General features: G+C 41.5%; 1 protein-coding gene across 3 annotated transcripts in view; it reads left to right on the top strand.

The window, feature by feature from the left end:
- Nucleotides 1-25980, top strand: part of bcas3 (BCAS3 microtubule associated cell migration factor) — a 309008-nt gene that overhangs the window by 197607 nt on the left and 85421 nt on the right. The gene's annotated exons all lie outside the window — the stretch shown is intronic.

Raw genomic sequence — 25980 nt, 5'->3', positions numbered from 1 at the left:
TTAAAAGCCCTACAACTGCCACCCCATCCACCAACCACGTCCCCTTTCATGGTGTTGGTAGTGTTGGAATGTTTTTCATCAGAAAGGGGCTATTTACTTAGCTCCAGCTCTTGCATGAGTGTTTGTCTGTAAGGAAAAGAGAGGAGTAAGCTCAGGAAAGCATTTATTTATAGGTATCTGAAAGCTGCGGGGCCCTGAAACTCTGGGATGTATTATGGCGTGCCTTTGGAAAAGAAAAACCAAACCCTTACAGACAGATCCAGCTATTTTTATCACTTAGTTTAGCTCCCAATTGTACTTCATAAAAGCTGTGTTCTCACCCCACCCCCTTTGCCTGCATAACCTTGTTAGACCAAAAACTGTGTTTTAGTGTGCTAGAAAACCAATGTAGGTGTCCAATAAAAGTGTATATGCCAGGAATCTCTGCCCTGCATGACAACTGTTAGGACAATATGAGCATTTGGAGGGAGCAGTCCCTGCTTTCAGTGCTGCTGAATGCCGTCACAAATGTGCCATTTTCGATTGCAACCCTGTTTAGTGCAGAAGCCTGTAGTTCCAAGGTTCGTGTCTGTGTTGGAATATCTTCTAAATCGGATCACTTCCCCGGTGCTAACAACTCCAATGATGAAGTCAGCACCTCTCAACATCTTGCCCCTTAATGGAGTCTTCACTGCCTTTGTCCTTAACCATCCATTTCCATCAATTATTCAGGAGGAGAAAGGAAAACCGTTTGAGTGGGTAACACTGATCCAGTGTACTCAACCAATCTATGCAGTGTAAGTAATAAAATACCACGCACTCAGACGACACAATAAAAGAGATGGAGACAGAGGAGATGCTTGTTAAAAATGTAAGTAGACGGAAGCTACTCGAAGACAACAAAGGGAGGAGGAGGCAGCAGCTCGGGAGTCAAAAGACAGAGCTGCGACATCTTAGTGTCTGGGTTAATCAGCGAAACAGGCCGATAGCAGCTGGTGTTTCACTGTATTTGCCTGGTCCACGGAGGGCGCCTGTCTAAGCAGAGCCTGAGTCGATGTGATGCTCCCTCAGTGCAGCTGAGTGATGCTAATTGGGATTTGCGGCCATTGCGCTAAAGTGACATTCCAGGGTCTGTCTTTCCAGACTCCTCTCGCCTCACTGTCAAACCCCGCCGTATGTTTTCTTCCTGCCTCCCAGGGCTCTGGAAAGATGCAGGGCACAGAACATAAAATCCAGTGAAAACTGCAATCAGAGTTATTTTGGTTTCTTTTTCTTTCGTGAAGAAGAAACACCCAGGCCGTTTTTGTTATGACTGGAACAGGTCTTTCAGAAGTTTCACTCTGAATAAGGCAAATGAAGAAATGGAGCAGTTGGAAAGCCTGCAAATATGCCCCCAGACTCGGATCTTCAATGAGAAGAGGTTTTTGCACACTGAGTCTGACAAAACCACCCAGCCAGCTGGTGTGAAGAGAGGAGGTGATGCTTTTTTTTTTTTTCCTTTAAATTTTTGGAGGGGGCTCCTTTCTGAGGTATTAGATCCATGAACTGGGAGTGCTGTATTGAATATTTTATCGACTGTCTGCTTGCCCAGTTTTGACCTGCCTGACATGCTAAGTTCCCGGCTCGCTGGAGACGCCACGTCGCTTTGCATCAGCCCAGCCACCCGTGAGGCTCCCCCTGCATTTCCTGTGAATAAACTCGCACACAGTGGGGGAGGAAGAGAGGCCAGGGCACAGGGGCACTGGGGCTGAGATGGGGAGAAAACACACACATTCTTTCTCTAAAGAACAACACACACAGTCTTGTGTACAGTATGAACTCCCTTGTCAAAGCCTGATGAATCCTCTGAAAGCAGCCAGTGAATTGAAACGACCTGAAACCTCTATTTTAATTACAGCTTCACTGTCTACAAAGTTTGCTGTACCAGGGCAAAGCCAGTTGAGGCTCTATGTAACAAGATATAAACACATTGAATAGTCTAGTCCACATACCTAAAAAACAAAATAGTTTGTCGTTGCCTTCCAAAAAGAGCTGATCTGAACACCAGCTGGCAGCAAGTGACTGAATAGCTAAATTCCGAAATGTGTCTGTCTCTTAAACCCAACAATTTCAGCTATAGAGGTTATTCATCTGGGCATCTGCTGCTATTTTGCCATCATTTAAAAAACAAAAAACCGCCACCTTTACGCTTTTGCATTGATTCATTTTAGGTGACATTAAAGTTAGAGAAGGATCGGAGTAGTGAAACCACTAGACACTACAAAAAACAACTGTAGTAGTCGCAGCTCACTGTCAAATGTTTTGCAGCAGTATCATGTGGTTATGCTACTTCTGCCTTTGAGAAAGAACTGACAAGGCACAGCCACATGAGGTTGATCTTCAGGAAACATCGGAGCACTAGTCGGGTTTTTTTAAGACATTGAACAAACAACCTTTGTTCGGCTGTAGTTTGGTCATATGATGCAATGTCAGTGCCTCACATAAAGGGCTGCGTATTCAGCATTAGAAGGTGCAGTAAACCCATGCTGTTATTTCTAAGTACTGTAGATGTTAATGACAAACCTCTGATAACCGACTTTATGGTTACTGAAGCATAATATATACTGCTTGTTATGCTCATCTAGTGAACAATATATTTATATGATTCATACCAGTGTAGTTTAAGTGAAATGTTACCAATCAGAAGTGGCATCTTTTACTTGACATGTAAGTAACATTTGCACAACAATAACAGGTTGAGAGCGACACAGTCTAATATGCTCAGGGAGTTATGCTCTGAGGATGTGAGTACACTCTCTTACCTCTAAACACCCACCCCCCTCCCCTATTCCTCTGTCTGTGGCTCATTACTGGCATTGTGGCTTCCTAATGTGTTAAAACTCAGTGGGGTGGAAACGTCAGCCAACGGACTTTGGTCCCCCAACGGTCTTTACTTATTCATGCAAGCACTGGCCTCTCCCCAGGACAGTGTAGCAGTGACCCAGGAGGACAGCAGGGCCTAGAAAAAATGACCCTGCATCAGGGTCACTCAGCATTTTAGTCCAATGAGTCGACAAACGTCAGTGTCAGTGGAGTACTGTGCTCAATTTGGTTGATGGTAAAAAATGTGCCACTCTCCAACCTTTATATTTCATTTTTCCTCCTTATGCAACCTTGTTTTTATTTACCCTTAGTTAAATATGCTGATCACCACGGTGCTTGGTAGGGAGACAAGTTAGCATAGATATGATAAAGCGTGGAATAAAAATACATAAATTCTTCCGCATCTAAATGTTCAACCTATGGTTGATATATTTGTAGAACACTGAACTTAAACACCAGAAAGAATATTTTATTAGTTATGTATAGCATATCTATAGCATTTTTTAATGATAATTTTTTTCCAGTCGATTAGAGCATTATCATTCTTGCATTACTTATGGTTCTGAAGGTCACCTACCACCTAGAGGTTTGGGAAATTAGCAACATCTAGCTGCAGGATAGGCACCCGATGGTCACACATTTAGTTAAGTTTGAATAGACAAAGTTTTTCTGGGAAGTAGGACGGGGGGAGTGGACAACACGTCAGATATTGACACTTTCTAAGGCATCGAATCGTATTGATGCCACAGGTACCACTAGGTGTTACCATTGGGTGCTCTAGGAGCATCAACATTTGACGCTACGGGAACAACATTATGTACACATATAGGGCTACGTTAAGAGACGATCTGGGTTAGGGATAGACACTAAAGCAACAGGCTAAGGTTAAGTTACTAGATACATAAAAACAAAAGCTTCAGACACAAACTTCCTTACTGTAGTAACCTTGCGCGTCATGTTGTGTTACGATCATCATAACCTCCAGTGTCTTGTACCACCCACCACCCTGCCCACCTCCGTATGAGACTTTTTCACTCTATATAGTACGTCATTGCTTTATGCATCAAATGAAGAGTCGGGGTTTTCCATTGTACTACACTGAAAGTTCAGTGCGTCAACCATCTGCACAAACGTATACGCTAAGCATCATAATTTAATGCAAAGGGAATTGACAAAGTGGCAATTGTTAGTTAGTGTTATGACTTGGAGCTGGTACCTACTGTCCAATGCCAGTAGGACTGATAAATCGTAAAGATTCAAACAACTTTATTAAACCTAGAGGAAAATGTCATGACAACATCCCAAGTTGATGATTATCCTTGCTGTTAAGTGAAGGAAGTATGGGGAAAAAAGTGTTCAGCATAAGACTTGATTTCAGGCTGGAGGAGTGTTGCTGAGGTCAGGTTGGGTGGAAGGACTCCAAGCTGTTAGATGAGACTTTTTTGGTGGTGTGGGGAAAAAGCTGATACATTTTAGATTCAGTAATTGCAAGTTTGAATGATAGTCATTTGTAAAATGAGACAGGTTATGCTGGAAACTAATAGTTTATACAAAGTGTTTTCCGACCACATCCCCAAAGCCAAGGTGTTGATAGTTCTTCCATATGGCCACACTCGAATGTGGGCTGAAAAGCTTTCTATTATAGAAGAGGGTTCGACACAGAGAACGGTGACACATAGTGGATGACACGCACTTATTTATCTATTTAGTCTCTTCTCAATTAAATTCTTGCACTTGCTGTGTGAAAGGGCTGTGCCAGTCAGATGTGATGTCATTTTATCACCTTTCTTCTCGCTATAGCTTACTATCAGAAGATGCCATCATGATTTGTAGTGCACATGTGTGTAACATGTCTGTCTATGCAGAGACAAACTTTGAGAAAAGGGACCTTTGGTTACAGAGAGGCAATGGGCCCCCGACCCTCCCATATTAAACATCCAGGGTTAAAGAGACCAAACGGCTACTGTACAAACGAGGCTGCCATATAGTTTAAGGTCTGTTATTTTCAGTCATTTTTCATTTGTGATACTTTTGTGTCATAGTTGTCTTAGTCAGTTTTAGTCTCTAGGTTCATCGGTGTGTTATTCAAACAAGAAACATTAGCACTCAGTTCATCCTGATTGATGTATATTTCAGTGGCCTGTGCCTGGTAAGCCGTTGGTTTTCCACCCATATGTGCACGCATTCCTAACTACTGTGTGAATAGTAACACACATCACCATAGTCATTTTTTAATGAGTTTCACATTATATTTAAGGCTGTCAGCTGCCTCCGTCCAAAATTTTTGTAGTCTCCATATTGGCCCAAGTTGTTCACTGGTCAAACGTAGTCCACAAGTTTATTATTTAGAATCTAATCTGTGTCCTCTATTAAACCATCTGACGCTTTATCTCTCCACCTCACACGTTCAGTTCCACTTCGCTCCACCCCTCCAAACAATCCCTCTCCTCTGTCAACACTCCCAGTCTTTTCTCCCATGTTGTCCCTCCCAGTCTTCCTCGATCCTCCCTCTCTCCATGCTTCCCTCCCTCATCTCTCCCTCCTCTTTACTCTCCCACCTTGTCCATCCCAAAGTCATCAGAGAACATTTGGAGAATCCCTTAAACTTATTTGTTTGCCTTGCTGTCTTCCTAAACCTCAACCACCAAGCCCAGACAAGATGTTTTACAATTGGTCCTTCAAAGCAAAGTAACTTGTAGAGATTCAAGTCAATTGGCTGTGAACATTTTCATGCACATATGTAACCAAAGAGAATGTGATTTACCAACCAGGGTGTGTTCATCCCCTTGGCAGTGGGATGTTTAGTGATAGTGTTGCGGTGACTAAGTTGTCTGTACTTGGTTGTGTGTAGGCGGGAAGTGCTCAGCTGCCATAAATCAGAGTTAACTTTCAGAGTCAACTTTATAATGAAGAGGTTTAGAGCAATGCAATAGTTTCCACAGGCCTATTGGATATTGGAAATTTGTTAACTGAAGTGATCAATAGCTGATTCTCAATTTAGTTTGACATTTGATAGCTTAAAACGCCATTCATCCATCATCTGAACTACTTAAGAGACATACACAGACTGACGACCGTTCACACTCGCATTCACAGCTACGGCCAGATTCACCAATTACGCTAACGCACGTCTTTAGACTGTGGGAGGAAATGATTACTTGGCAGAAACCCACGTAAGCACAGGGAGAACATGCAAACTCCACACAGAAAGGCCACTGCTGGCGTGGGATGCATAAAATACCATTTATGCAAATTTAGAATGAAACTAAAACTTCAGATTCACACTAATTTTGTTCACTAATTTTTCTAAATTCTGTTAAAAATCTTTCATAACTATAATAAAACATTCGCAAGCTGTGTTCAAGAACCATCATATAAATAGTAGATGAGACTGACTGACACTGACTCAGAGATGTTTTTATGTGGACATTAATTATTGAATTCACTACTTAACCTTGGCTCTTTTTCTTTGTTTTATCACTATTTGGCATGTACATCCAGTATGTGTGGTGTGTGATTAATGTACCTCATTGGTTATTTAAGTTATTGTATTTTTTATGCAGTTTTATCTTTATGGATCTGAGAGCAGTGGTGTCAAGCTTAATCCAAAAGGAAAGAAAGGAGAGGAATGTAGCATTGGCAGAAAGGTCACTGTACTCAAACTGGTGAGATGCATGGAACAATTCTGGACAAGAATCATTAAATAGCAATTTATTATAAGTTGAATTATTTCCCTAAACCTACAAATTTAAATTAGCACAGATTTATGAATATTCACTGGGAGCATCTTAGAAGAAATACTTGTTGCAAGTGCAACGGCCTGGCTAAAACTGGAAAAAGGATGCTAGTGCGCATGATCTATCTGATCTGTGTGGAAGCATTTCAGGTACTTTTTAAATATGTGAATTTAGAAGAATTAAGAATATTTCATGTTCCACTACAAAGTCCTCCCTGATACGACGATGGTTCAAACATAATATAAAGTGAGCCTGTTGCCTTATCACTGTTTATCCGCACCCTGCCATGCTACATAATCAACCCTCACCGTTACCCGCCTCCACACCACCGTCGAAGCCCCCAGTCCTGCCAGTGCCCGCAGCACACAGACCCCTCCTCAGCAGCAGCAGCAGTAGGGCTTGAACTGTCAGCAGACACTATGATCATTAGAATGACATGGCTGCATTGCTGTTAGTGTCAGTGACAGATGCCATCATTGTTCATTGTCTTTATCTCCGACATCTTTTCGACTCACAAAACATCCAGCATTCGAATTCACACACATATCAGAGTTACAATACGTTTGTTATGTTCAGATACATATTACTGTTGCGGACAGATTTGCTTTTGAGGCCACTGGTACCAGACTCAGCACAACAACAACATGCCAGGATGCTCCAATGACTGAAAGTCTAAGTGAATCATTCTATCACTCAGCTGATTGTTTCCTGTCTGCAGCATGTTGTTATGCTCGTGCACTGTTGGAGAAAGCTGATCACGAACATGGTTACATTTATTTATGGCAGAGAAATCTGCATTCTCCCCCCTGCCTTCCCGTTTACATGACAGTTAGAAATCAGCTTTACAGAGAATGTAACCTGGTAACTTAGGTCCATGTAGTGTAAACTCCCTGATAGGTGCATCTACACACGAATGGGGAGCCTCATTCAAAAACCTCCATACTGTAGCTTTAGTTCGAACAACCTGTGTTCATGCTAATAATTCCACTCAAAGGTCACCACAGTGGTACGTGTTCCACGCATTGATTTGCACTGAGTTTTTAATGCCCTTCCTGCCACAACCCTCCCATTTTGGGCCACACCTTGTGAGGTGGGATTCGATCCTGCGTCCTTTTGCATCCCAACCCAAAGCTCTACTAATTGAGCCACCATGTTAATGTTAATAATTAACTCTAAAAATGTAATCTTACATTGAATTTGCTTGTTTATGTATAAATTGTTTATAACTGAGTAATTGCATTCCTGCCAACCTGGACAGTTTGACTATGTTAAGTTAATGAGGATGCTATAAATGGGCAGCACGGTGGTGTAGGTGTTGGGGGTTCACGCCCTGGCTGGCCATGGCCTTAAAGTGTGGAGTTTGCATGTTGTGCTCGAGTACTCCGGTTTCCTCACACAGTTCAAAGACGTGCATGTTAGGTTAATTGGCGGTTAATTGATTCATTAGTGACACTAAAATTGCCCATAGGTGTGAATGTGAGTGCGAATGATTGTCTGTCTGTCTGTGTGTGTCTCTCTGTGTTGACCCTGAGATAGACTGGCGACCTGTCCAGGTTGTACCCTGCCTCTTGTCCAATGACAGCTGGAATAGACTCCAGCCCCCCAGCCCCCACCCCACCCCGGGACTCAAATAGCGGTGATGGACGGATGGATGGGTGGTATAAATTGTAATGTGTTAGCAGTGTGACTGTGAGCATGTTAGCATAGCAATAAACCCATATGGCTAAGTACAAGGTCTCTGAACTGCATGTGGCTTGTTTCTCCTTCCTAGTTGACAATTTATCAACAAATAAAGTGATGCACCTCTTTCAAATATCTTTTTTTGCATGATTTTATTAATGAACTCTTCTTCATGGGACCTCATGTAAGGATCAGTGAGGTCATGTGAAAGCTGCCTAGCAAATAAGCAAAAAAATACACTTCATAAGTAGCAGAAAAAACATTTGGGTATAATATGTATGCTGACCCTCGCAAACTGGCATTATCCAAGTACAACTGTAAGCTTGTTCATCTTATGGTAATATTGCTGTGACACTCACTGTAGTATGGTAACATTTCCATAACGTACACCGTGGGAAAACAAACTTGGGCAAATCCCATTAGCTACTCCAGATGTGTCTGATCAAAGCCCCCACTGAACCACTACCATCCCAGCGTGTCAGAAAGCCATTAAAATCTAGTGTCTTAAAATGGTTTGTCAGTTCACCCTTGCTGCTTCTTCTCTGAGGGCCATATTTAATAAATAAAGCTGCTGGCACTTTGTCCGCCCGGGCAAGAGAGCTTCTGCAAAGTGTGGGGGGGCAGTGAGAGACAGTGAGAGGGTCACTATTATATCTTGCTAAAACACTCTAAATGTAATTCAGCCGCAGGTCAGAACTTTAAAAGTGCAACCCTTTGTGTGCAAGAGTGTGTAAAAGCAGGCGGTTTTGAAAGGGGTTTTAAAAGGTTTGGAGGAGTGAAGGTCAGGTGATGGAGGAGAAGCGTTAACAGCAAACCTCTCTTCTCTCTCACCACATCTCTCCATCCTGCTCTTCCCCTCTGCTGCCCATGAAAGTTTGATGTTATTAGAATTAGGTTATTGACTCATCTCGCACCTCTGTGCTCATAGTATTGACAGGCTGCTAGCGGACTGCTGGGCGGCCGAGATAGCCACTGAGAGCGTACTCCCTGCCTCACTGTCTCACTTCCTCCCTGTTCTTTTCACTCTCCTTTTGCTTCAGCATTAGCCAACAGCACCAGAAGTGTTTTAACAGAGCTTTAATGGCCCTGGCCCCCAAACCTCACCTCCAGCACACTCAAACAAACACATACACACACACACTGGGTTGGAAATAGCTGGCTGGTGGCGGAAAAAGTGTTGAACATAAAAAAGAGAGCTTGTTGTGCTGATGGAAGATGACATCCCCCCCCTTCTCCCACCCCCAGCTCGCATCTTCTTTCCAGTGCTTTTGTCTTCTTTCTGATCATTTTTCTCTTTACTCTTTACATCAGTTCATCGTGTTTATTAAACTGATAAAGTGATAAAATATTTTTCCTCCATCTGTTTTTTCTACAATACCATAAAGGATTTGCTGGCATTACCTTCAAATTGTGTAACTTGTATCAACAACTTGTGGTCGTCCTTCACGTGTGGGGATGGGTACCGAAACCTGTTATAAAATGAGACCCAGGGCAAAATGATTAAAGACAATAAGACCGATAGGCTCTGATGCTGTTGGTTCTGCTACCAGTATTGGATAAATTAATATAAATGTTTCCTGCTTATTGTTGCTACTTTTTACTTAACAGTTGTCGTACACATTTTTTCAACAACTCCGGTTCTGAGTGGGACGTTTGTCTATGAGGACGTTTTGCTATTTCCAGCCCAGAGGAGACCTCTTTCTGAGCCTGTCTCTGGAAGAGGGGGACAGACCTGTGTCTCTCTCTTATATATTGTGGCACAGTGTAGCACAGACGCAGAAACCATGCTTTTACTGACAATAGTAGAGATGAGTAAACATTTAAAATTGCCTCTGCTCTTCACTAGAGATGATGCTGACAATTCTCAAGGCCACAAGTGCAACAAGTCAATAGCGTAAAGGTGAAACACGGCAATCTGTGGGGGCATCTAGTGAAGGTCCATAACATACGGACAGAGAAATACACACTTTTCGACCGCCGCACTTGTACCTAACTTTTAATTGTCCAGGTATGTTAAGCTACTGTAGCAGCCTGCGCCCACACGGTAAATTGTACGTACGTTGTTGAAGGATTAAAAGTGCGTCTAATGTTCAGAACACTATCAGCACTGCAGCTCCGAATTACACAGTTTCAGAACAGGAGTGGAGTTGGTGATTTGGGAGCTGCAGGCAAACTAAATACTTTCAATGAGAAAGTCCTGCAGTTTTTTTTCTTTTCGAAATGAAGAGTGAATGTATTTACATTTTTACTTAACTTACATAATGCTGAATTGTTTGGTTAATACTACCATCATATTATTTTCTTATATTTTGTGTAATCTCTGACACTGATCTGAGCACAGATGGTAAGAATTTATTAATGCACAGATTTAATCTTTTTGCAACTTTTTTCTTAAAGTTGCAAACTTCTCTTATATGTCATATCACCATTAGTTTTCTGCAAACTACCTCATGACATCAATTCATAACAGCTTTTTTATTCAGAAAGGGCAGCAAAGAGTAGCACAAAGCCGACAACATCAAACGTTTATTAGATGAAGGAAGAAGGAAAATTATAAATGTGCAACTCATAAATGGCTCTTTTTCAGAATGTAAAAAGCATGTAGCAAAACTATATACCTATATAAACTGTATCATTTCAGAAAGTATCATAGTAATGGACCCACTTCCCCCCAAACATAACACCGATGATTATGGCCTAACAGCTGGCTACAAGTAAGATGCACTTATTTTCAAACTCTTGCCTTTGTATGTGGGTTTTGAAGTATTTGTTAAGTTGATCCTGAGCAAATTACTTCTTCCTTTGCCTACTAACTTGCACTAATAATATTATAACCAAGATAACAAAAAAAACAACAGCAGCCACATGGATGAGAGCGGGAGTTGCACAGTATATCTATAATGATGGTTGCAGATGGTACTTTATATCGTTCATTCATCTCTAGAAGTTAGGGTACATCTCCTCATTGAACAGGCTGAGTGGTCCTCTGTTGTCGTATCTTCGTGTACCAATGTAGATGTGAATGTAGTACTTACTGGATTTCTGATATTGTGGATTCAAGAAATCTGTCTCTGCCCAGCTGTGGGAATAAGACATGTACGATAACATGAAGCAGCTGGACTGCAACTGTATCACTTTGTCTATCCAGAACACTTTTTGATTTATTTTTTATTTTGTCTTTATTATTATTTTATTGATAAGTAGGCTTAGCAAATTTCAAGTTATTGTCAAACTGCATCTACAGTCACTGGTTCCCTTTGACCAGCTGGTCACAGTTTGTAGACAATATTATGTTTACACCGAAACTTTGGTTTATTCCCAAAAGTCTTCTCCACCTCCAATATGATACAGTTTAGTTGGACTACTGTAACTATGTAAGAATATGGTAGCAGCAATGTTTTTATTTGTGAAGATTTTCCGACCTGAGCCGCATTCCACTGGAAACCCCAGAAGTTTGTCTTTGAATGTTTTACCATGAAAACAGTCACGTTTACTGTAGCTGTAATTTGTCATCTTTGATGAGGTCGCATTCTGAGTCACTCTTTCCTTTTCTCTCCATTCCCCTCTGCTGTTCACACACTCTCCTGCCTTGACCATACCCCCACCTCCGCCCCTCCATCTTTTGGTTCAGGCTTGGAGTGTGTGTGTGTGTGTGTGTGTGTGTGTATTTTGAAGGGGTTTAGCCGTGGTAAGCGCTGTGTTAGCTAGGCCCAGCCAGAGGCGACGCTCATTAGCACAGTTCAGCCACACAGACACTGAATAGGACGGCTTGTTGACACACACAATGGGATCAACCCCCTCACACTCAAACTCACACAACACACACACAACCGAGTCATGGCTCCAGCTTGACGCGTCATGCCCCCCTCTCTTACCCTCTTCAAACTGGGTTTGTGTGTATGTGTGTGTCAGAACCCATCCAGATAGCTCATTTGATGCCCTCTTTCTTTAACCTTACACTGTCTCTGACACACACACACACACATAGAGTCACATGGCACAGACTTCTTTGCTCATGCACCCTAGTGCATATTTTCAGACTGATTCTACATTTACACACTTAATTACCTATCACACACTGTGCACACGCATTTCTGGGAATCTTACAAACACATAAACATCACACAATACATCTATTGTCTCTTAGTGGCAAAAACTACAACTGTCCCTCACAGATTTTAGTAGCTACAGCGATGTTGTCTTTATATATCATTCTCAAGCCCCCATTAACCCAGCGCACACACACCACAACATGCATACAAACACACACGTGCTTGGTAATGAAATAAACAATCCTAATTCACAGTAAACTGACCAGTTAGTGCTAATAGGTTCTTTCACTTTTGGCGTGGTTTGGCTGTCACATGGCAGGAGGACAAGGCTCTGTCTTATAGCCCCATCCACCCTGCCGGATGGGACATATCAGCTCCAATTTGGCCCCTCGCCACCTTTAAGAAAATTCATCAGGCCCTCGTTAGGAATGAAAGCAGTCTGTGTACCAGGAGCTGGGGCAGATGGGAGATTAGTTCAGGCTCCCACAGACAGGGAATATAGAAGGAGGAGTGATGTTTTCGTGTGAGCTGAGATGGAGAAAATTAGGGAACATAAGGGCACTTAAGTTTTGTCTGTGAATGTGTGTGTGTGTGTGTGTGTGTGTGTGTTCGCACTTGTATTTTTAAGTTACACACTTTTGAAGCAAAGGTTATCAGCTGTAGCTAAGTTGGTAAGGCAGTTGTCCACGGACCACAGGGTCAGTGATTCGACCCCCGATCCCATCTAAGACACTGAACCCCAAGTTGCTCCTGGTGGGTCAGGTGAGCACCACCGCCATCAGTGTGTGTGTGTGTGTGTGTGTGTGTGTGTGTGTGTGTGAATGGTGACCTCTTCAGACAACTAACCTCTGTGTGACTGTGTAACCCTGCTCTGAATTGTCACATGATTGAATGCACTGTATCTGTTTAGGGTTGAAATGTTAATTTACACTGTTACACTGTTACACCAGTTGATATAGCAGATTTAGCAGATTTAAATGGAGCAAACAGCAAATACTTCTAACTGCTCAAAGTTTTCACTAGCTCGTAACTTGTCTGTCAAAACACTTCTATATTTTGATTATCAAATAGTTGCAAAATGTCTACCAAATAGTTTATTTCCAATTTCCTCCTGGCTATTTAGTGTGATAAGCATCATCCATTCTTAATTCAAGCAACTGTCTGCTCATTTTCTGTAAAAGTGACACATATGTACATTATTAAAGAAAGCTGTTTGTGAGCCGCTTCATTTAAAAATGTTATTAGTTCTCAAATTTCCCCCTGTGTGTGAGCGAGTCTTTTTTTCATTGACATCTTCCTGATGTGTCGCAATCGTAAATACGGTAGCAGAGTGCAGCAGAATGCGTCTACGTTCAGGACACCTCTATTTAAACGTAGCGCATCTAAGTAATGTTCCTGCTGAACTTGTCAATTTTCTGCAGGAAGTCACAAGTGGAGCCATGTTCTTGTAGTAAATTATGTAATTCCAAAACCGAGGAACTTTGCAAAATTTGAGTTTAATCTCACTTTTCTCCCAATAAAGCAAATTTTGTGAGATCAAAGTGTAAGTCAGAAAAATGAAGTCAGAATTCTGACCTTGTGAAACGTGTTCTCAAGAGTCTGAATTTACTGTCCAAAGTCTGACTTTTTCTTTCTCTGAGTTCTGGATTTAATGTTAACGCAAAGCATTAAAGAAACACACTAACTACCAGTTAAAAATTTGGTGCAGAAGGCCACTATGTAATCATGGCCTTTGGTTCAGGTTTCACTGGAACCACATATGTTATTTTTGTTCTGCATTTCATCACCATTGTTTCTGATCTGATTTCACCAGGTTGTTACCTCTGTAGCCTTTGTGCGCATCCCCGGGTGTCGAGTTTCAGTAACAAAATAAAGAGCAAATCTGCAGAAAGTTTACACATTATTTCAGGAAGCTCCCGTCTCATGAAATATTAATGTTGCCTTTGGCTTAGAGTAAGGGTGATAAAATAGACACAGTCAAAGCATTCCTCTAAAGGCATATTTAGGCCAACCAAAATCACACCAACAAATTCAAAGCAGGCAATAAGAGAGCTTCCATACAGTGAGCGGACCCTCCTGGCTACCTCAGCCAGTCCCACCAGCCTGTACACATCAGTCTTCCGCTAGTTCAACGACATCACACAGCTAAATACACCGTGGTGAAGATTAAAATAGGTTAAATCATTTGCAAGAGCACAAAGTGAATAAACCTTTAATGTCCTTAGCCTGATAATGAGACTTAAACGCATTTTTTTGTTTGTTTTTATCATCAATCAAACAAAGATAGATATTAATAAGCATTATCTGTAGAGAAGGTAAAGAAATGGATAAAAAGCAGGACAAAAAATAAACTAAGGAACCAAATCCCTTGTCTTGATAGTCTTTGCTTAGACATTTTAGCTTGAGGTTAACTTGCGAGCTGATTCTCCAGACATTATCTGGAGACAGGAGATTGTCTGTGTCAGATATATTCTCACTACCTGGTGCAGGAGGCAGAACATGACACACGAGTGCACAAAGGGAATCAGAGTTGTTAGTTTAATGATGGATTGAGTATATAATCTCAGTTCCCTGAAGAAGACAAGCAAGGTGTGGTAAACATTTTCCCATATTTTCTGGCACTGTACTCAAAGGAAACTTCCTCAACACACCCACTCGCTCACTGTGAATACTTCTAACAATGACCTGCTCTATCCACACATGGACTTAATGAAACATTGCACAGGCTTTGTTCTGGGGAGCTGATAGTGTAATGTCCGTTTAATGACGGGGCCAACCGACTGGGACACTCAGGACTCACAGAAAAAGTTTAGTGTTCCAGTTGATATCTTGACCATTGAATGTCTCGTAGCCATTTAAGTGTTACATCAAGGCCTACCATGGAAGAGCAACCTCTGACATCAAAAGGATCCTCTGAGGTTATACGAGTCTCTCCCTAGATATTCTGGAACTGTAGCATCGCTCTGTTTGTTCTCTGAATCCTTTTCTCTCAGTCTTTGGCTGCACAGAGGCACTGGCTACATATCAGCTACAAAACAACAAGTTTCTGCCAGTTTGCCTGTTTTGGCAACCAACCAACATCTCCACTTTAAAGATTTTTGACAGATGAAATGTGGACCGTGTATTGCCATTAAGTTTGCAGGAGCCGTTGGAACCAAAACACCACCACTGGCCTGCTACGCCCTTACCAAGCCTTCGCTATGTCAAATGATCACGATCGCTTACACCCTGGCACGAGTATCACCTCTTATTTTGAAAAGTCCCCACAAAGTTGCAGCAAAAAAAAAACAAACAAAGTGGATGTAAGTTTGTGGTTGTGTTTAATGTACTTTAATGTAGACTCACTGTTGGAATGTTGGAGATGTGTGTAAAGTGGAACTGTGTGTCCCAGTCTTTATCTTCACTTATTGCCACACACAACAGCTTGATTACTGAGCAGAGACAACCACCTTCTCTCTCTCCCTCTTATCTCCTCTCTCTCTATCACATTCCTCCCTTTGATGAATGCCAGGGGCATGTGTAGTTGGAGCCAGTGTGTTTGGATGTGTATTTGCGAGTGTGTGACTGAGATTATGGACGCGTTATCATGTGTACTGTGTGCTAGTGCGGCGAGCACGCGTGTTTGTGTGTGCACGCCAGATTGCCCGTGCTTTGATCTCCCATGCAGTGTTGTTTTTGAACTGAAGAGCTGTGTATGACAGAGCCTGGTGTTAAAGCAGCAAGGGCCTTCAGCTGATAAGACGGGAGTCCCTAGGGCCACGTGGAGCTCCGTGAAGTTACCATGGTTCTGCCCTTTTAGAAGGCTGGACTGCTATCTTCTATCCAGACCAGACAGTTTGAATATTGACTCGTCGAAATACATAAAGTAGTCATACGTACACAAATTGTGTTTTATCATTGCTGATTTACATCAGGACTTTTTAGATGAGATACTAGTAGTATCAAAAACAACAAGCTCCAATTAAAAACCAGTCATCAGGGAGATCAGATACATGACTGCTGCTGTTGTTCCTACCTAGAAAGTCATTTCATGGGTCATTCCCACAACACATGGATGCGACATGTCACTCTTTTCCCGGTTAAACGTCTTGGTTATGCATGCACCTTCATCCGCTATCGCACCTTGTCCTTACGCCCCCTCACATGCTTCTCATTTAGAGCATCAGGCGTCCCGGCTGCAGTCCTGACCTCACTCCTTAGGGTTTTATGAGGCAGCCATTAACTCCCTGCTGGCCCTCCATGGCCTGCTGGCCACATTTATAGCGCCATGAAGTTGGGAGTGTGTGTGTGTGTGTGTTTATGTGTGTGAGGAAAAGCTAAGACTGTGTTGATTATCACCCCAGCCACCCTAACAAGGGATAAGGTTTGTGTTGCCTGGTCCTCGCTTACCCAATGGCTCTAAACCTCCGTTAATCAGCAGCATTAGCACCAGTGAGCTAATGGATCCAGCCATCGCATTAGCTCTGAGGGAGAAAGAAGTCAAGGATTATTTAGGGGGTTGCAGGCAACTTAGTATCTGGAAACTATATTTGTAATTTTGAATTTAACATTTTGCAAGGTTTATATATTTTCAAACAAGGAGCTAGTGCGTGTTCAAGTTAAATGCTAGTACAAGAACCACAATCCAGACAAGGAGCTTCCATTAAAAATCAAATGATGGATACTGAAATGCCAAATCTAAGCTTTGAGTAGGTTCCTTGTGATTTGAGAGTTAGATTAAGAATTAGGTGTATGGGAAGTAAAGAGGTGATCATGCTAGTGGAGAAGATTTAAAACAAATGTAAAATACAGTAGATTAAGGAGTCCAAGAAAACTCTTTGAAAGATTATGTCCCTGTGCAACTTCTGGGGAACATAATCGAGAGGCATCTGGCTGCAGACAAAGTGGTCAGCTTTTAACCTCAGCAGCAATTTGTCATATTTTTCTGGAAGTTGATTTTCAACAGTCTCTTGAGTTTTTCCCTTAGCCATATTCATCTCAAGGTCCATCTTCTGCCAAAACGTCTGGCTAATACCTACTACTTCCTCTCGAGGTTGGTACTCCAAACCAGATACTCCTGTCACAATCAGTAGATGGATTAGTCCCAATTTAACACGTTTTAAAAGAATAAAGCACTAAATTTCTTATTGGAAACAATACAAAGAGGTAGTTGACTTAGTTTGACTTAAGGTTTGGGAATGATTGTGGTTTTGCTTAAATGTTGTGTGAGAGGTTATTGTTAATTTGTTCTCTATAAAGCCAAACAGCAACCTTCTCTTTAACCTTAAGCAAAGCGTTGTGCATAACCATGAACCATTTGTAGTCAGACAAACAGGATATGGTCCTTCCAGATCAGATAGACATCCCGGGCCAGTGTTGCACTTTTTATCCAGGACAGTAGGACAGCAAGTTGAATGTGCAGTGTAAAGGGCCTGGGTGAGGAACCACTGACGTACGACAAGCATTTGGCAACCACCATAACTAAGGAGGGTGACTTTTCAAAAACACTGTCAAGACACTTGGTGTAAAAAAATAAAATAAAAAATGCTGAGACTTTGTATGTCAGCGCTGGATTTTTTCTCTGTGAAAGAGAACAGCAATGGGTGACCTTTTTCCTTCTAAATGTGGAGTGGCATTCTACAACTGAGGTGTACATTCCGTGTCAGAAGCACTTGGGCATCTGGGTCCCAGCCTCCTAGAGTGCTACTTTATGTCTTGAGGCAGAAAGCTAACACCTAGGCACTTAGCTCTATAGCATCTCTCCCTCCTCCTTTCTCACCCTTTACCCAAGTGGCATCACACTGGAAGAAGAGGTGGGATCACAGTCTCTGAGGTGTTGCTGGACCTGTCTACAGCCTTGGGTATGTGTGTGTGTATTGCAATGCACATGTGTGTATTGTTGTCCGAGTTTGCCTTAATACATCTTCTGGTACTTTGTTGTTATGTTATACAGCGATTATATACATATTTTCCTTAGAAACTCTATTGTCCTGTTTTCTTTTTTCTAGTCCTCTAGTCACTTTCAAGGCATTTGTTTCCCTCCAATTGTGTTTGATTGGCTTATTTGTTTTTTTCCCCACATAACATTTGTAGACCATGTAGCCACATTGCCAGATATTTGTGGTGGATTTTTTGTCTACCCAGCCCAGCTCAGGCCCCCGATCACAACTACGATGAAAAGATCTGCGTAGACCTGTAAAGACCTCTGCTAGAAATCAACCTGTCTAAACACCTGCTAATTAAATACAGTATGTATTCAGTCAAATAACCTCTAATTTTAGCAATTTAGTGTAAGTTCCTCAACTGAATCACCCTTTTTAATTTATACTAATGTCAAAATATGTAGCAGCACCTTCATGCTGCAAGAAAATTTGAGTATTCAGTTCCTGCCCGGATTTGTTTGATCTGCACATGTGCAGAAAGTCCTGTGATGAAAAAGTTCAGGAGTTCAAGGTCAGATGTTGGTCATGTCCAAAAGGCTAACACTTCTTTTAGTCTCATGGCAAACAGTCATACAGCTGAGCTGGTTCGTTGGTAAGAGGGGCTGTAAAAGCACTTTAATGCACAACTAAAACAAACACCCAGTCACACACGTGGGCTTGCATGCAAAGCTGAAAATGGCTTGTCATGGAGCGCTGCAGTGCAGGCTAATGGCTTTTACAGGAGGAGTCCCACTTCTCCTTTACACTGCTGCTTAGGTACAAAATTTGCATCATTTTTTAGGAAAGGTTTCCTTATTTCACACCTCGTCAGACTTCCAACCTTTTCCACCTGTGCATGCAGTATTTACATTCTTCATTTTTTCACGTTTTTGTTCGGACATACACATTTATCAAAGCCCATTTGAAACACACATCTGCACTATCAATTGTGCCTCTGCAGAACCAGTAAAGAAAATCTGCTTTAGCTTATCTGTGTCTCCACTAATTTATGGAAATGTCACATTTTTCAACTGACTGGCCATAGGGACCTTTAGCCTCACGCATTGCCATGAAAATTAAACAATGTATTTCACTGTTCGTTTCCGAGCGTCGCTGGAGCAACTGTATATTCTGAGAATTGGGACTAAGATTGTAATCTTAGCCGTGGCTCTGGTGGTGTAGACCCACCAGTCCTAATGTCAACGGATCAGTTTCTGGCTCCTCCTGTCCACAGGCCTGAGCACCTTGCGTGCCAGCCGCTGTCACTGTGTTTGTGTGTGTGTGAATATGAAGCAACATGTTAGGTGCTTCAGGTACCATTAAAGTAGAAGGTGCTATATAAGTCCAGACTATTCGACATTAAACCACTGAGAAGTTTAAAGCCTTTAGTTTCTCTTACTAGGCCACGTCCTGCCAAGAAAGGCTGTGTGATATGGAAACACTCCTAGACCACCAGCTCTAATGAAGGTTAAAGACACAGAGCCTTCTCTGAGTAAAAGAAGCATCTGTGTGAGTGTGTGTGTGAGCTCTGTCAGGGTCTGTGTGTCTTTTTGTAAGTGGGCTGATGGCCTAGACTGCTTTGATCCCAAGGTCTTGTCATGTTTATGAGGGTGTTGAGAAGGGTAAGCCAGGCAAAGGAACAGGTCACAGACTATCAAGTCAGCATGTTCATGCTGACTTAATAGTCTGTGACCTGCTCCTTATATCTGTGTATGTGTGTGTGTGTATAAATATATATATATATATATATATATATATATATATATATATATATATATATATATATACACACATATATGTGTGTGTGAGTGTGTGTATCTGCATGTGTGCTCACGCGTCCTTAGCTGCCTCTTGTTTTGCTGGCTCCTGGCTCCTGAAAATTACACTGCTATGCATAATTTTTTTTTAACGAACTGAAATAAGTCAACAATGATGTTGTGAAGCAACATTTCTTTGTCAATGAATGAAGAGGAGGTAGAAGCTGGTGGTGGTTGTGCAAAGTTAGAATTCTTATCCCAAAAACCCATGTTCAAATCCAGAGTGCTGTGTGTGTGTTTGGGATTCGGCAAAGATACTGTCCTTTGGTTGGGGTTACAGAAGGATTGTACACTGAGCGTAAGGTGAATTTTTAAACTCCTCTCTTCATTAATTCACTCCTTGATCTTTCTTTAACCTTAACCTTTGTCTGTGAGAGGCTGAACACAAGAATAAAGAAATGTAATAATCCTGTAGTCAGGCCAACCGGATGTAGTACCACTTCAAATTATGATTTGAAGTAGTACTGCTACTTGTAGTGGACTATATTTTTTTAGGTGAGTTCTTCTTTTACTTGAGTACTGATTTAGTTTACTCCTGCTACTATTACAGCACATACAGCACATTACACATGAATTTGCGATGACATACCTGAGAATATAAACCACAATGTCAGTTAATTACATAATGTCAAGGAAAATCAAACATTTGAAAAATGCTGTTTTATATTCATGTTTATTTTTTTGCCTAGAAAATGAACTAGTATTCATTGTTCATAATAATCCTATTAATAACACTGGTGTTGTATGTTATATTAAAATGGTTTAGAGTTCTTTCAAAGGTCAACTAGTGTGTCAACCAGTTTGCAAGTACCTGACTGCAGCCTTGTAAAGACCACCTAACTACCTGGCCTCAACATAGGTAGACACCCACTCACTTTTCATCTGCACTTGACCTCAACATAAAAGGCTTGCTTACCCCCCTATAAACCCCCCCAGCACAGTTCTTCTAGACACAGTGTGACACGACACCTTTAGTGAGCAGTTTTAGTGTGGTAAGCTGTACTGTACGCTGCATTGGCTGAAGACTAAAGGAGTTAATAAGCTTACATGTCAGCCCCACTGGTTAGCTCCTTCTCTCAAACAAAGAGTGATTATGCCACTTTCCAACAGGAAGGAAAGAATGCACTGTGCTGTACACAAGCACTCAGTAGAAAAAGGGCCAGGAGAAGTTGTTATGTGATTGTGGAATGTGTGTAAGTGGGTGTGCACACGGTCTATGTTTGTGACTGCCTCTTAAGTACATAGCGTCTTTACGTGTATGTGTGTGTGTATTCAGTCAAGGGTGAGCAGCCCCACATGGCGCCAAAGCCTCCTTATCCTTGGTGTTTCTTGGTAAAGATGCTTATTTGAGACCCTCTTCATGTGTGTGTGCGTGTGTGCGTGTGTGTGTTTGCGTGTTCATTTTGAGTGAACTGACTAAAGCTGCCCTTTAGCCCAGGGCAGTCTCTCTTCATCTTCTCACTCTTGAGTGGCCACACACTAAGAGGACAGATCCACTCATAATGGCACAGGGAAAGACAAGGACGTGAGTGAAATCACAACAGCCCTCTTCTTTTACATCAGCTGTGTTTTCATACAACGTGCGGCAATTTTAACATTGGACATGATCAGCTGGGTGGCGGCGGAGCCTTCAAACGTAAAATTCAATTCATGGTAACTAAGTAAAGGCCCTAATAAGTTTTAAATTGACTTAAATTCAAATTGGAAAGGTCTTAAATATTTTTAGTCCCATCACAGCAAGAACTCCAGCTCACACATGCAGAGCAGGAAGCACAAGTTGTGGACACATTGCCATTTGTTGTTGAGGTAAACCCCCCACTGCTGTTAGCTTCCATTTCATGATATAATATCATTGTAGGATGGGATGTCTTGATTTTCTTTTTGGCAGTTATGTGTTGGTTTTTAGTCATATAAGTCATATAAGTTTTGGGTATTTTTAACTACTCTGTTGGGTGGATTTATTTTTAGTCATGTTGAAGACGAATTTACGCCACGCAACTTACAACCAAACAATAGACACTAGGCACAAATTTGGGGTTCCGAGTTTTGCCCCGGGACACTTCGACTTCCTTCGACCAGAAAGACCAGGAGTCACACCATTGACCCTGTGGTTCATGGATGACGGAGCTATAGGTGCCACATGATGGATGGGTTCTTTGCTTCTTTTGTGGGTGTTGTGCATCTGGATTTCAAAATTTTGCCTTTGTAACCTGCTTTTCAATAAGAAATATGTGTGTTGTGTTTATTTACATGCACTTACAGCTTTGCCTCTGTTATCTTCAAAAGTAAGTCATGTTGGGTTGCAAACTCGCTCTCTTCTACCGTTTCTACTCAAATCAAGACAGCTGATGCATAAACATGAGCTTTCTTCAACTTTTCCTGTCGTGTCTCTGGGTTATATGGGTCTCTCTTATCTGGGTCTCTGTATAGGGATACAACAGCTATACCAGGTTTCCAATGACACTGAACGGGAGCCGACGCTGGCCAGGGATCTGTCGTCAGATGAAATCGAGCTCCTTTTCACCGAAAATTATAAAAACTAATTTCTTTTCATGCAGACTTTCTAACTTGCTGTGCAATAAAGCAGCATTAGCGAACAATAACAGTCTGATTTTGACAACATTTCATGCTTACATTCACTTAACAGGAGGAAATGAATGGACCCCTGTTTAAATTTTTATCTGTTAATCCCTCTAAATTCTTTGCTTCAGTGTTGTTGCTCAGTACGTAATGTTTTACCATAATATCTCGCTCAGTACAAATTTTTCTTTATGAATGTAAATGTTTTGCTTTTTTTTTTAAAATTCTGTGTCTGCCAAGTTTGCCAATATTTTAATGATTTAAAGCATATATGCACAAAAAACTGGAACATAAAAATCTCTTTACTGCAAACCTACAAACTCAGCAAGTGTATTACAATACTTAAAATAAGACATTCACTCATGATTTAGATTTCTGTGTGTGTGTGTGTGTGTGTGTGTAGGAAGAGAGTTCAACACTGCTGTCATGTGATGACTTCATGTCATCAGGCCAGAGGGTCTAATGTCCAGCCTGTCTCCATCTGCTGCACACACAGACACGGAGACACACACACTTTCCTCTGATGTACATTGTCAGTTAACTCTTACTGTGCGATTCTATTTTGACACTGTGAACTGGCCCCTCAGTGACTGTCAAGCAGCAGGAGCTTGCCTCACAAATATCAGTGCTTGTTCGTCAACTTGCAGGTGTGGACTAACATCAATACAGTGATTAATATGCAGATGTTGTGTAGGCAGTCTTGGTAGTATCTGTTTGGTGGCGCTATGGCAAAGAGTAAAAGGAGAAAGAAGAGCCTCACTCTGTATTTCTCCTATTGGCTGAAGAGTCTAGAAATGAAATGTGATCCTCAGAGTAAAACATCAAACAGCTAGCAGCTGCTGGGCTGTCAGGTCATCAACCGGTCAGAGGATGGACCGCAGCCTGTGTGTGTGTGTGTGTGTGTGTGTGTGTGTGTGTGGGGCTGCACGAGTGGGCATGCATGGATGGGTTTATGTCTCTCAGTCTGAAGGTCTTTCATTACGTTTTGCGTGTAGCATGTTCTTTTATTAATGTGCTTTAAGTGTTTCACGTTGTCTCAGACACACTGTACCATACTGCATTGTGAGTACATGCACATTTCCACAACCTGTAAACCCCACCTGTGTGTGGCATGTTGATATGTCCCTGCCATCATCACGTAGCATATGTCTCCTCACAGACTGGGGATAGCTTCTGTCCAGCAGCGGTGGAAAAGGAGAAAGATAAAGCAGTTAGGGGCGTCTGGTCTAGAGGACAGGGAGAGGCGGTGAAATGTTGTTGGGACGTGGGGGGGTGTAGGGCTGTGGTTGGGGTATCAGGGGCATCTGTCTTGTTTTTTTGGCATGTGAAATGGGACAGTAACCGTGTAGGCAGGCGAGCTGAGCGGCTGGCGTAGCCCAGCCAAAGCAGATGGTAGGAGGGGTCAAAGCGGGGTCGTTCTTGTGTTATCTATGCCACATGTACGTGACATTCTGACAGCAAAACAAATCTATAGCTGTTCACCTCTCACTGGCCACGATTAGGACATGTTGGTATAGCTACATTTCTTTTCTTATTTTTGACATCTTCATCTCCATCTTTTGTTTTTAGCACAGAAGTGTTTATGGCCATCAAACACGGGTCAGTAGGGATTTTTGTTCTGCTTCTGCAGTGATTTTGAAGTAAATGAACTTGCAGTGGTAAAATAATGCACTTTCTAAATTAGTGGTAGTTCATATTGTGTTGTCCGTTTCTATAATATGGTGAAACACTGGTGACCTACATTTTCTTCAGACAAACAGTAACATTAATATTGGAACAGTCTGCCAAACCTGCAGATTTTGACAACATTGTGTTCTCGTTTTGTTTTCCAGTAAAATCTGCCCGGATCCATAATTTGTCATTCTGCACAGCCTATTTGTGATCAATAAATTCTGGCTACACAGATACACTGGTATTATTATGATTAGTCACAGTATTGAGTCAGAGCTTAAAAGTTAATATACTGCAACGTGAAAGCATCATAGCCTTCACACCTTTAAGATCAAATTATATTTTCCATTATTGTTGATTAAAAGCCGCATAAAGTAATTTATGCATCTACCCATATATTCCATGCCACGGTGTCTGCGCAAACTGTCTTACCATATGGACTGTCGATGGTGAAACCATGTGTCACCTTAGTATAAACTCAAGCATGAATCTGTATGTTTTGTAATAAATCACTGGCTACTATCTTCATAGCCCCATCTCATAGAAATTAAATTCTGCAAAAGTGATTATGTTCTATAGAAATATATTTATTAATTTATTGAAGAGAATTTATACATTTATTCATAGAAAGCAAGTGGTTAGAAGAAAGTGGTTGAGAGTTCAACTCTAGTGCCCCATGCATGGTTAAAACTACAATATCCAGCTAGAGAATTTAAACCTACATAATACTTTGTGCTACACTCCACCGAGCTCTGCACAGTCAATTACAATAAAAGAATAGGTGGCAAAAATTGCAAAATTTCTCTGATTGGTTTAAAGGGTGAGTCTCTCTCAAACAGTTTCAGAAAAGTGTTCATTGCTTATAGTGGTGTTCTCTGAGTCGGACTTTAAGGTGAGATGTTGACAGCACCTCTCAACAATAAGATACGTTTTGGAGCGTATTTGGTTAAAGGTTACATACTGTAGCTTTGAGTTCAGACAAGGAAGGCACTTTGGTTATGGTTAGAGAAAGGTTGTGGTTTGGTTTAAAGATTAATAAATATGTTTGGTAAGAGACCTTTAATTTTCTCTAGTAAGCCAGACCATGACCTTTTTTCTAACCTTAACAAAGTGATGACTAATATAAAGATGTTAAAAAACACATTACACACAATACATGTTGCTGAAAGATTGAATATTTTGACAGACAAAAACAAGTAAAAACATATTATTTGACATATGTTCATTACGATAACACAGAACCTGTAAAATGGGTCCAGTATGTTCTCAATTTTCAAGAGACAACACTGCAAAGGAAAATACAGCAATGATCTGACAGTGTCTCTTTCCAATGTACTTTGAAGAAGTTAAAAAGATGTGTGAAAGTTCCAGTCTGCAACATGTTTTTAAGGATCCTGGTGGTAGAAGTCTTAAAGCAGCTCAGGATAAAGTCCTAAGTTGTATGTAAGAGTGGAACCTCAGGTGCAGCATCTGTGTTACTTGTCTTATCACAGGTTGCATTATACGAATAAACATGATGCTTGAATATGGCATCGACTGAATCAGTGTGACTGTGACAGCAGGCCATTCCTGTTAGCAACATGTTGTACACCACCACAACACCGCTCGTCATTCATTCAGTCTCCTTCTGTGGGTAATGTGTGTCTTCTGGTAATAACCTGCCCCACAGTCAAAGATATTTTACAAAAATCACACAGGATGG

This window comes from Channa argus, chromosome 6 (genome assembly GCF_033026475.1).
Source record: "Channa argus isolate prfri chromosome 6, Channa argus male v1.0, whole genome shotgun sequence".
NCBI lineage: Eukaryota > Metazoa > Chordata > Actinopteri > Anabantiformes > Channidae > Channa > Channa argus.
This window is presented reverse-complemented; position numbering and strand designations above follow the sequence as displayed.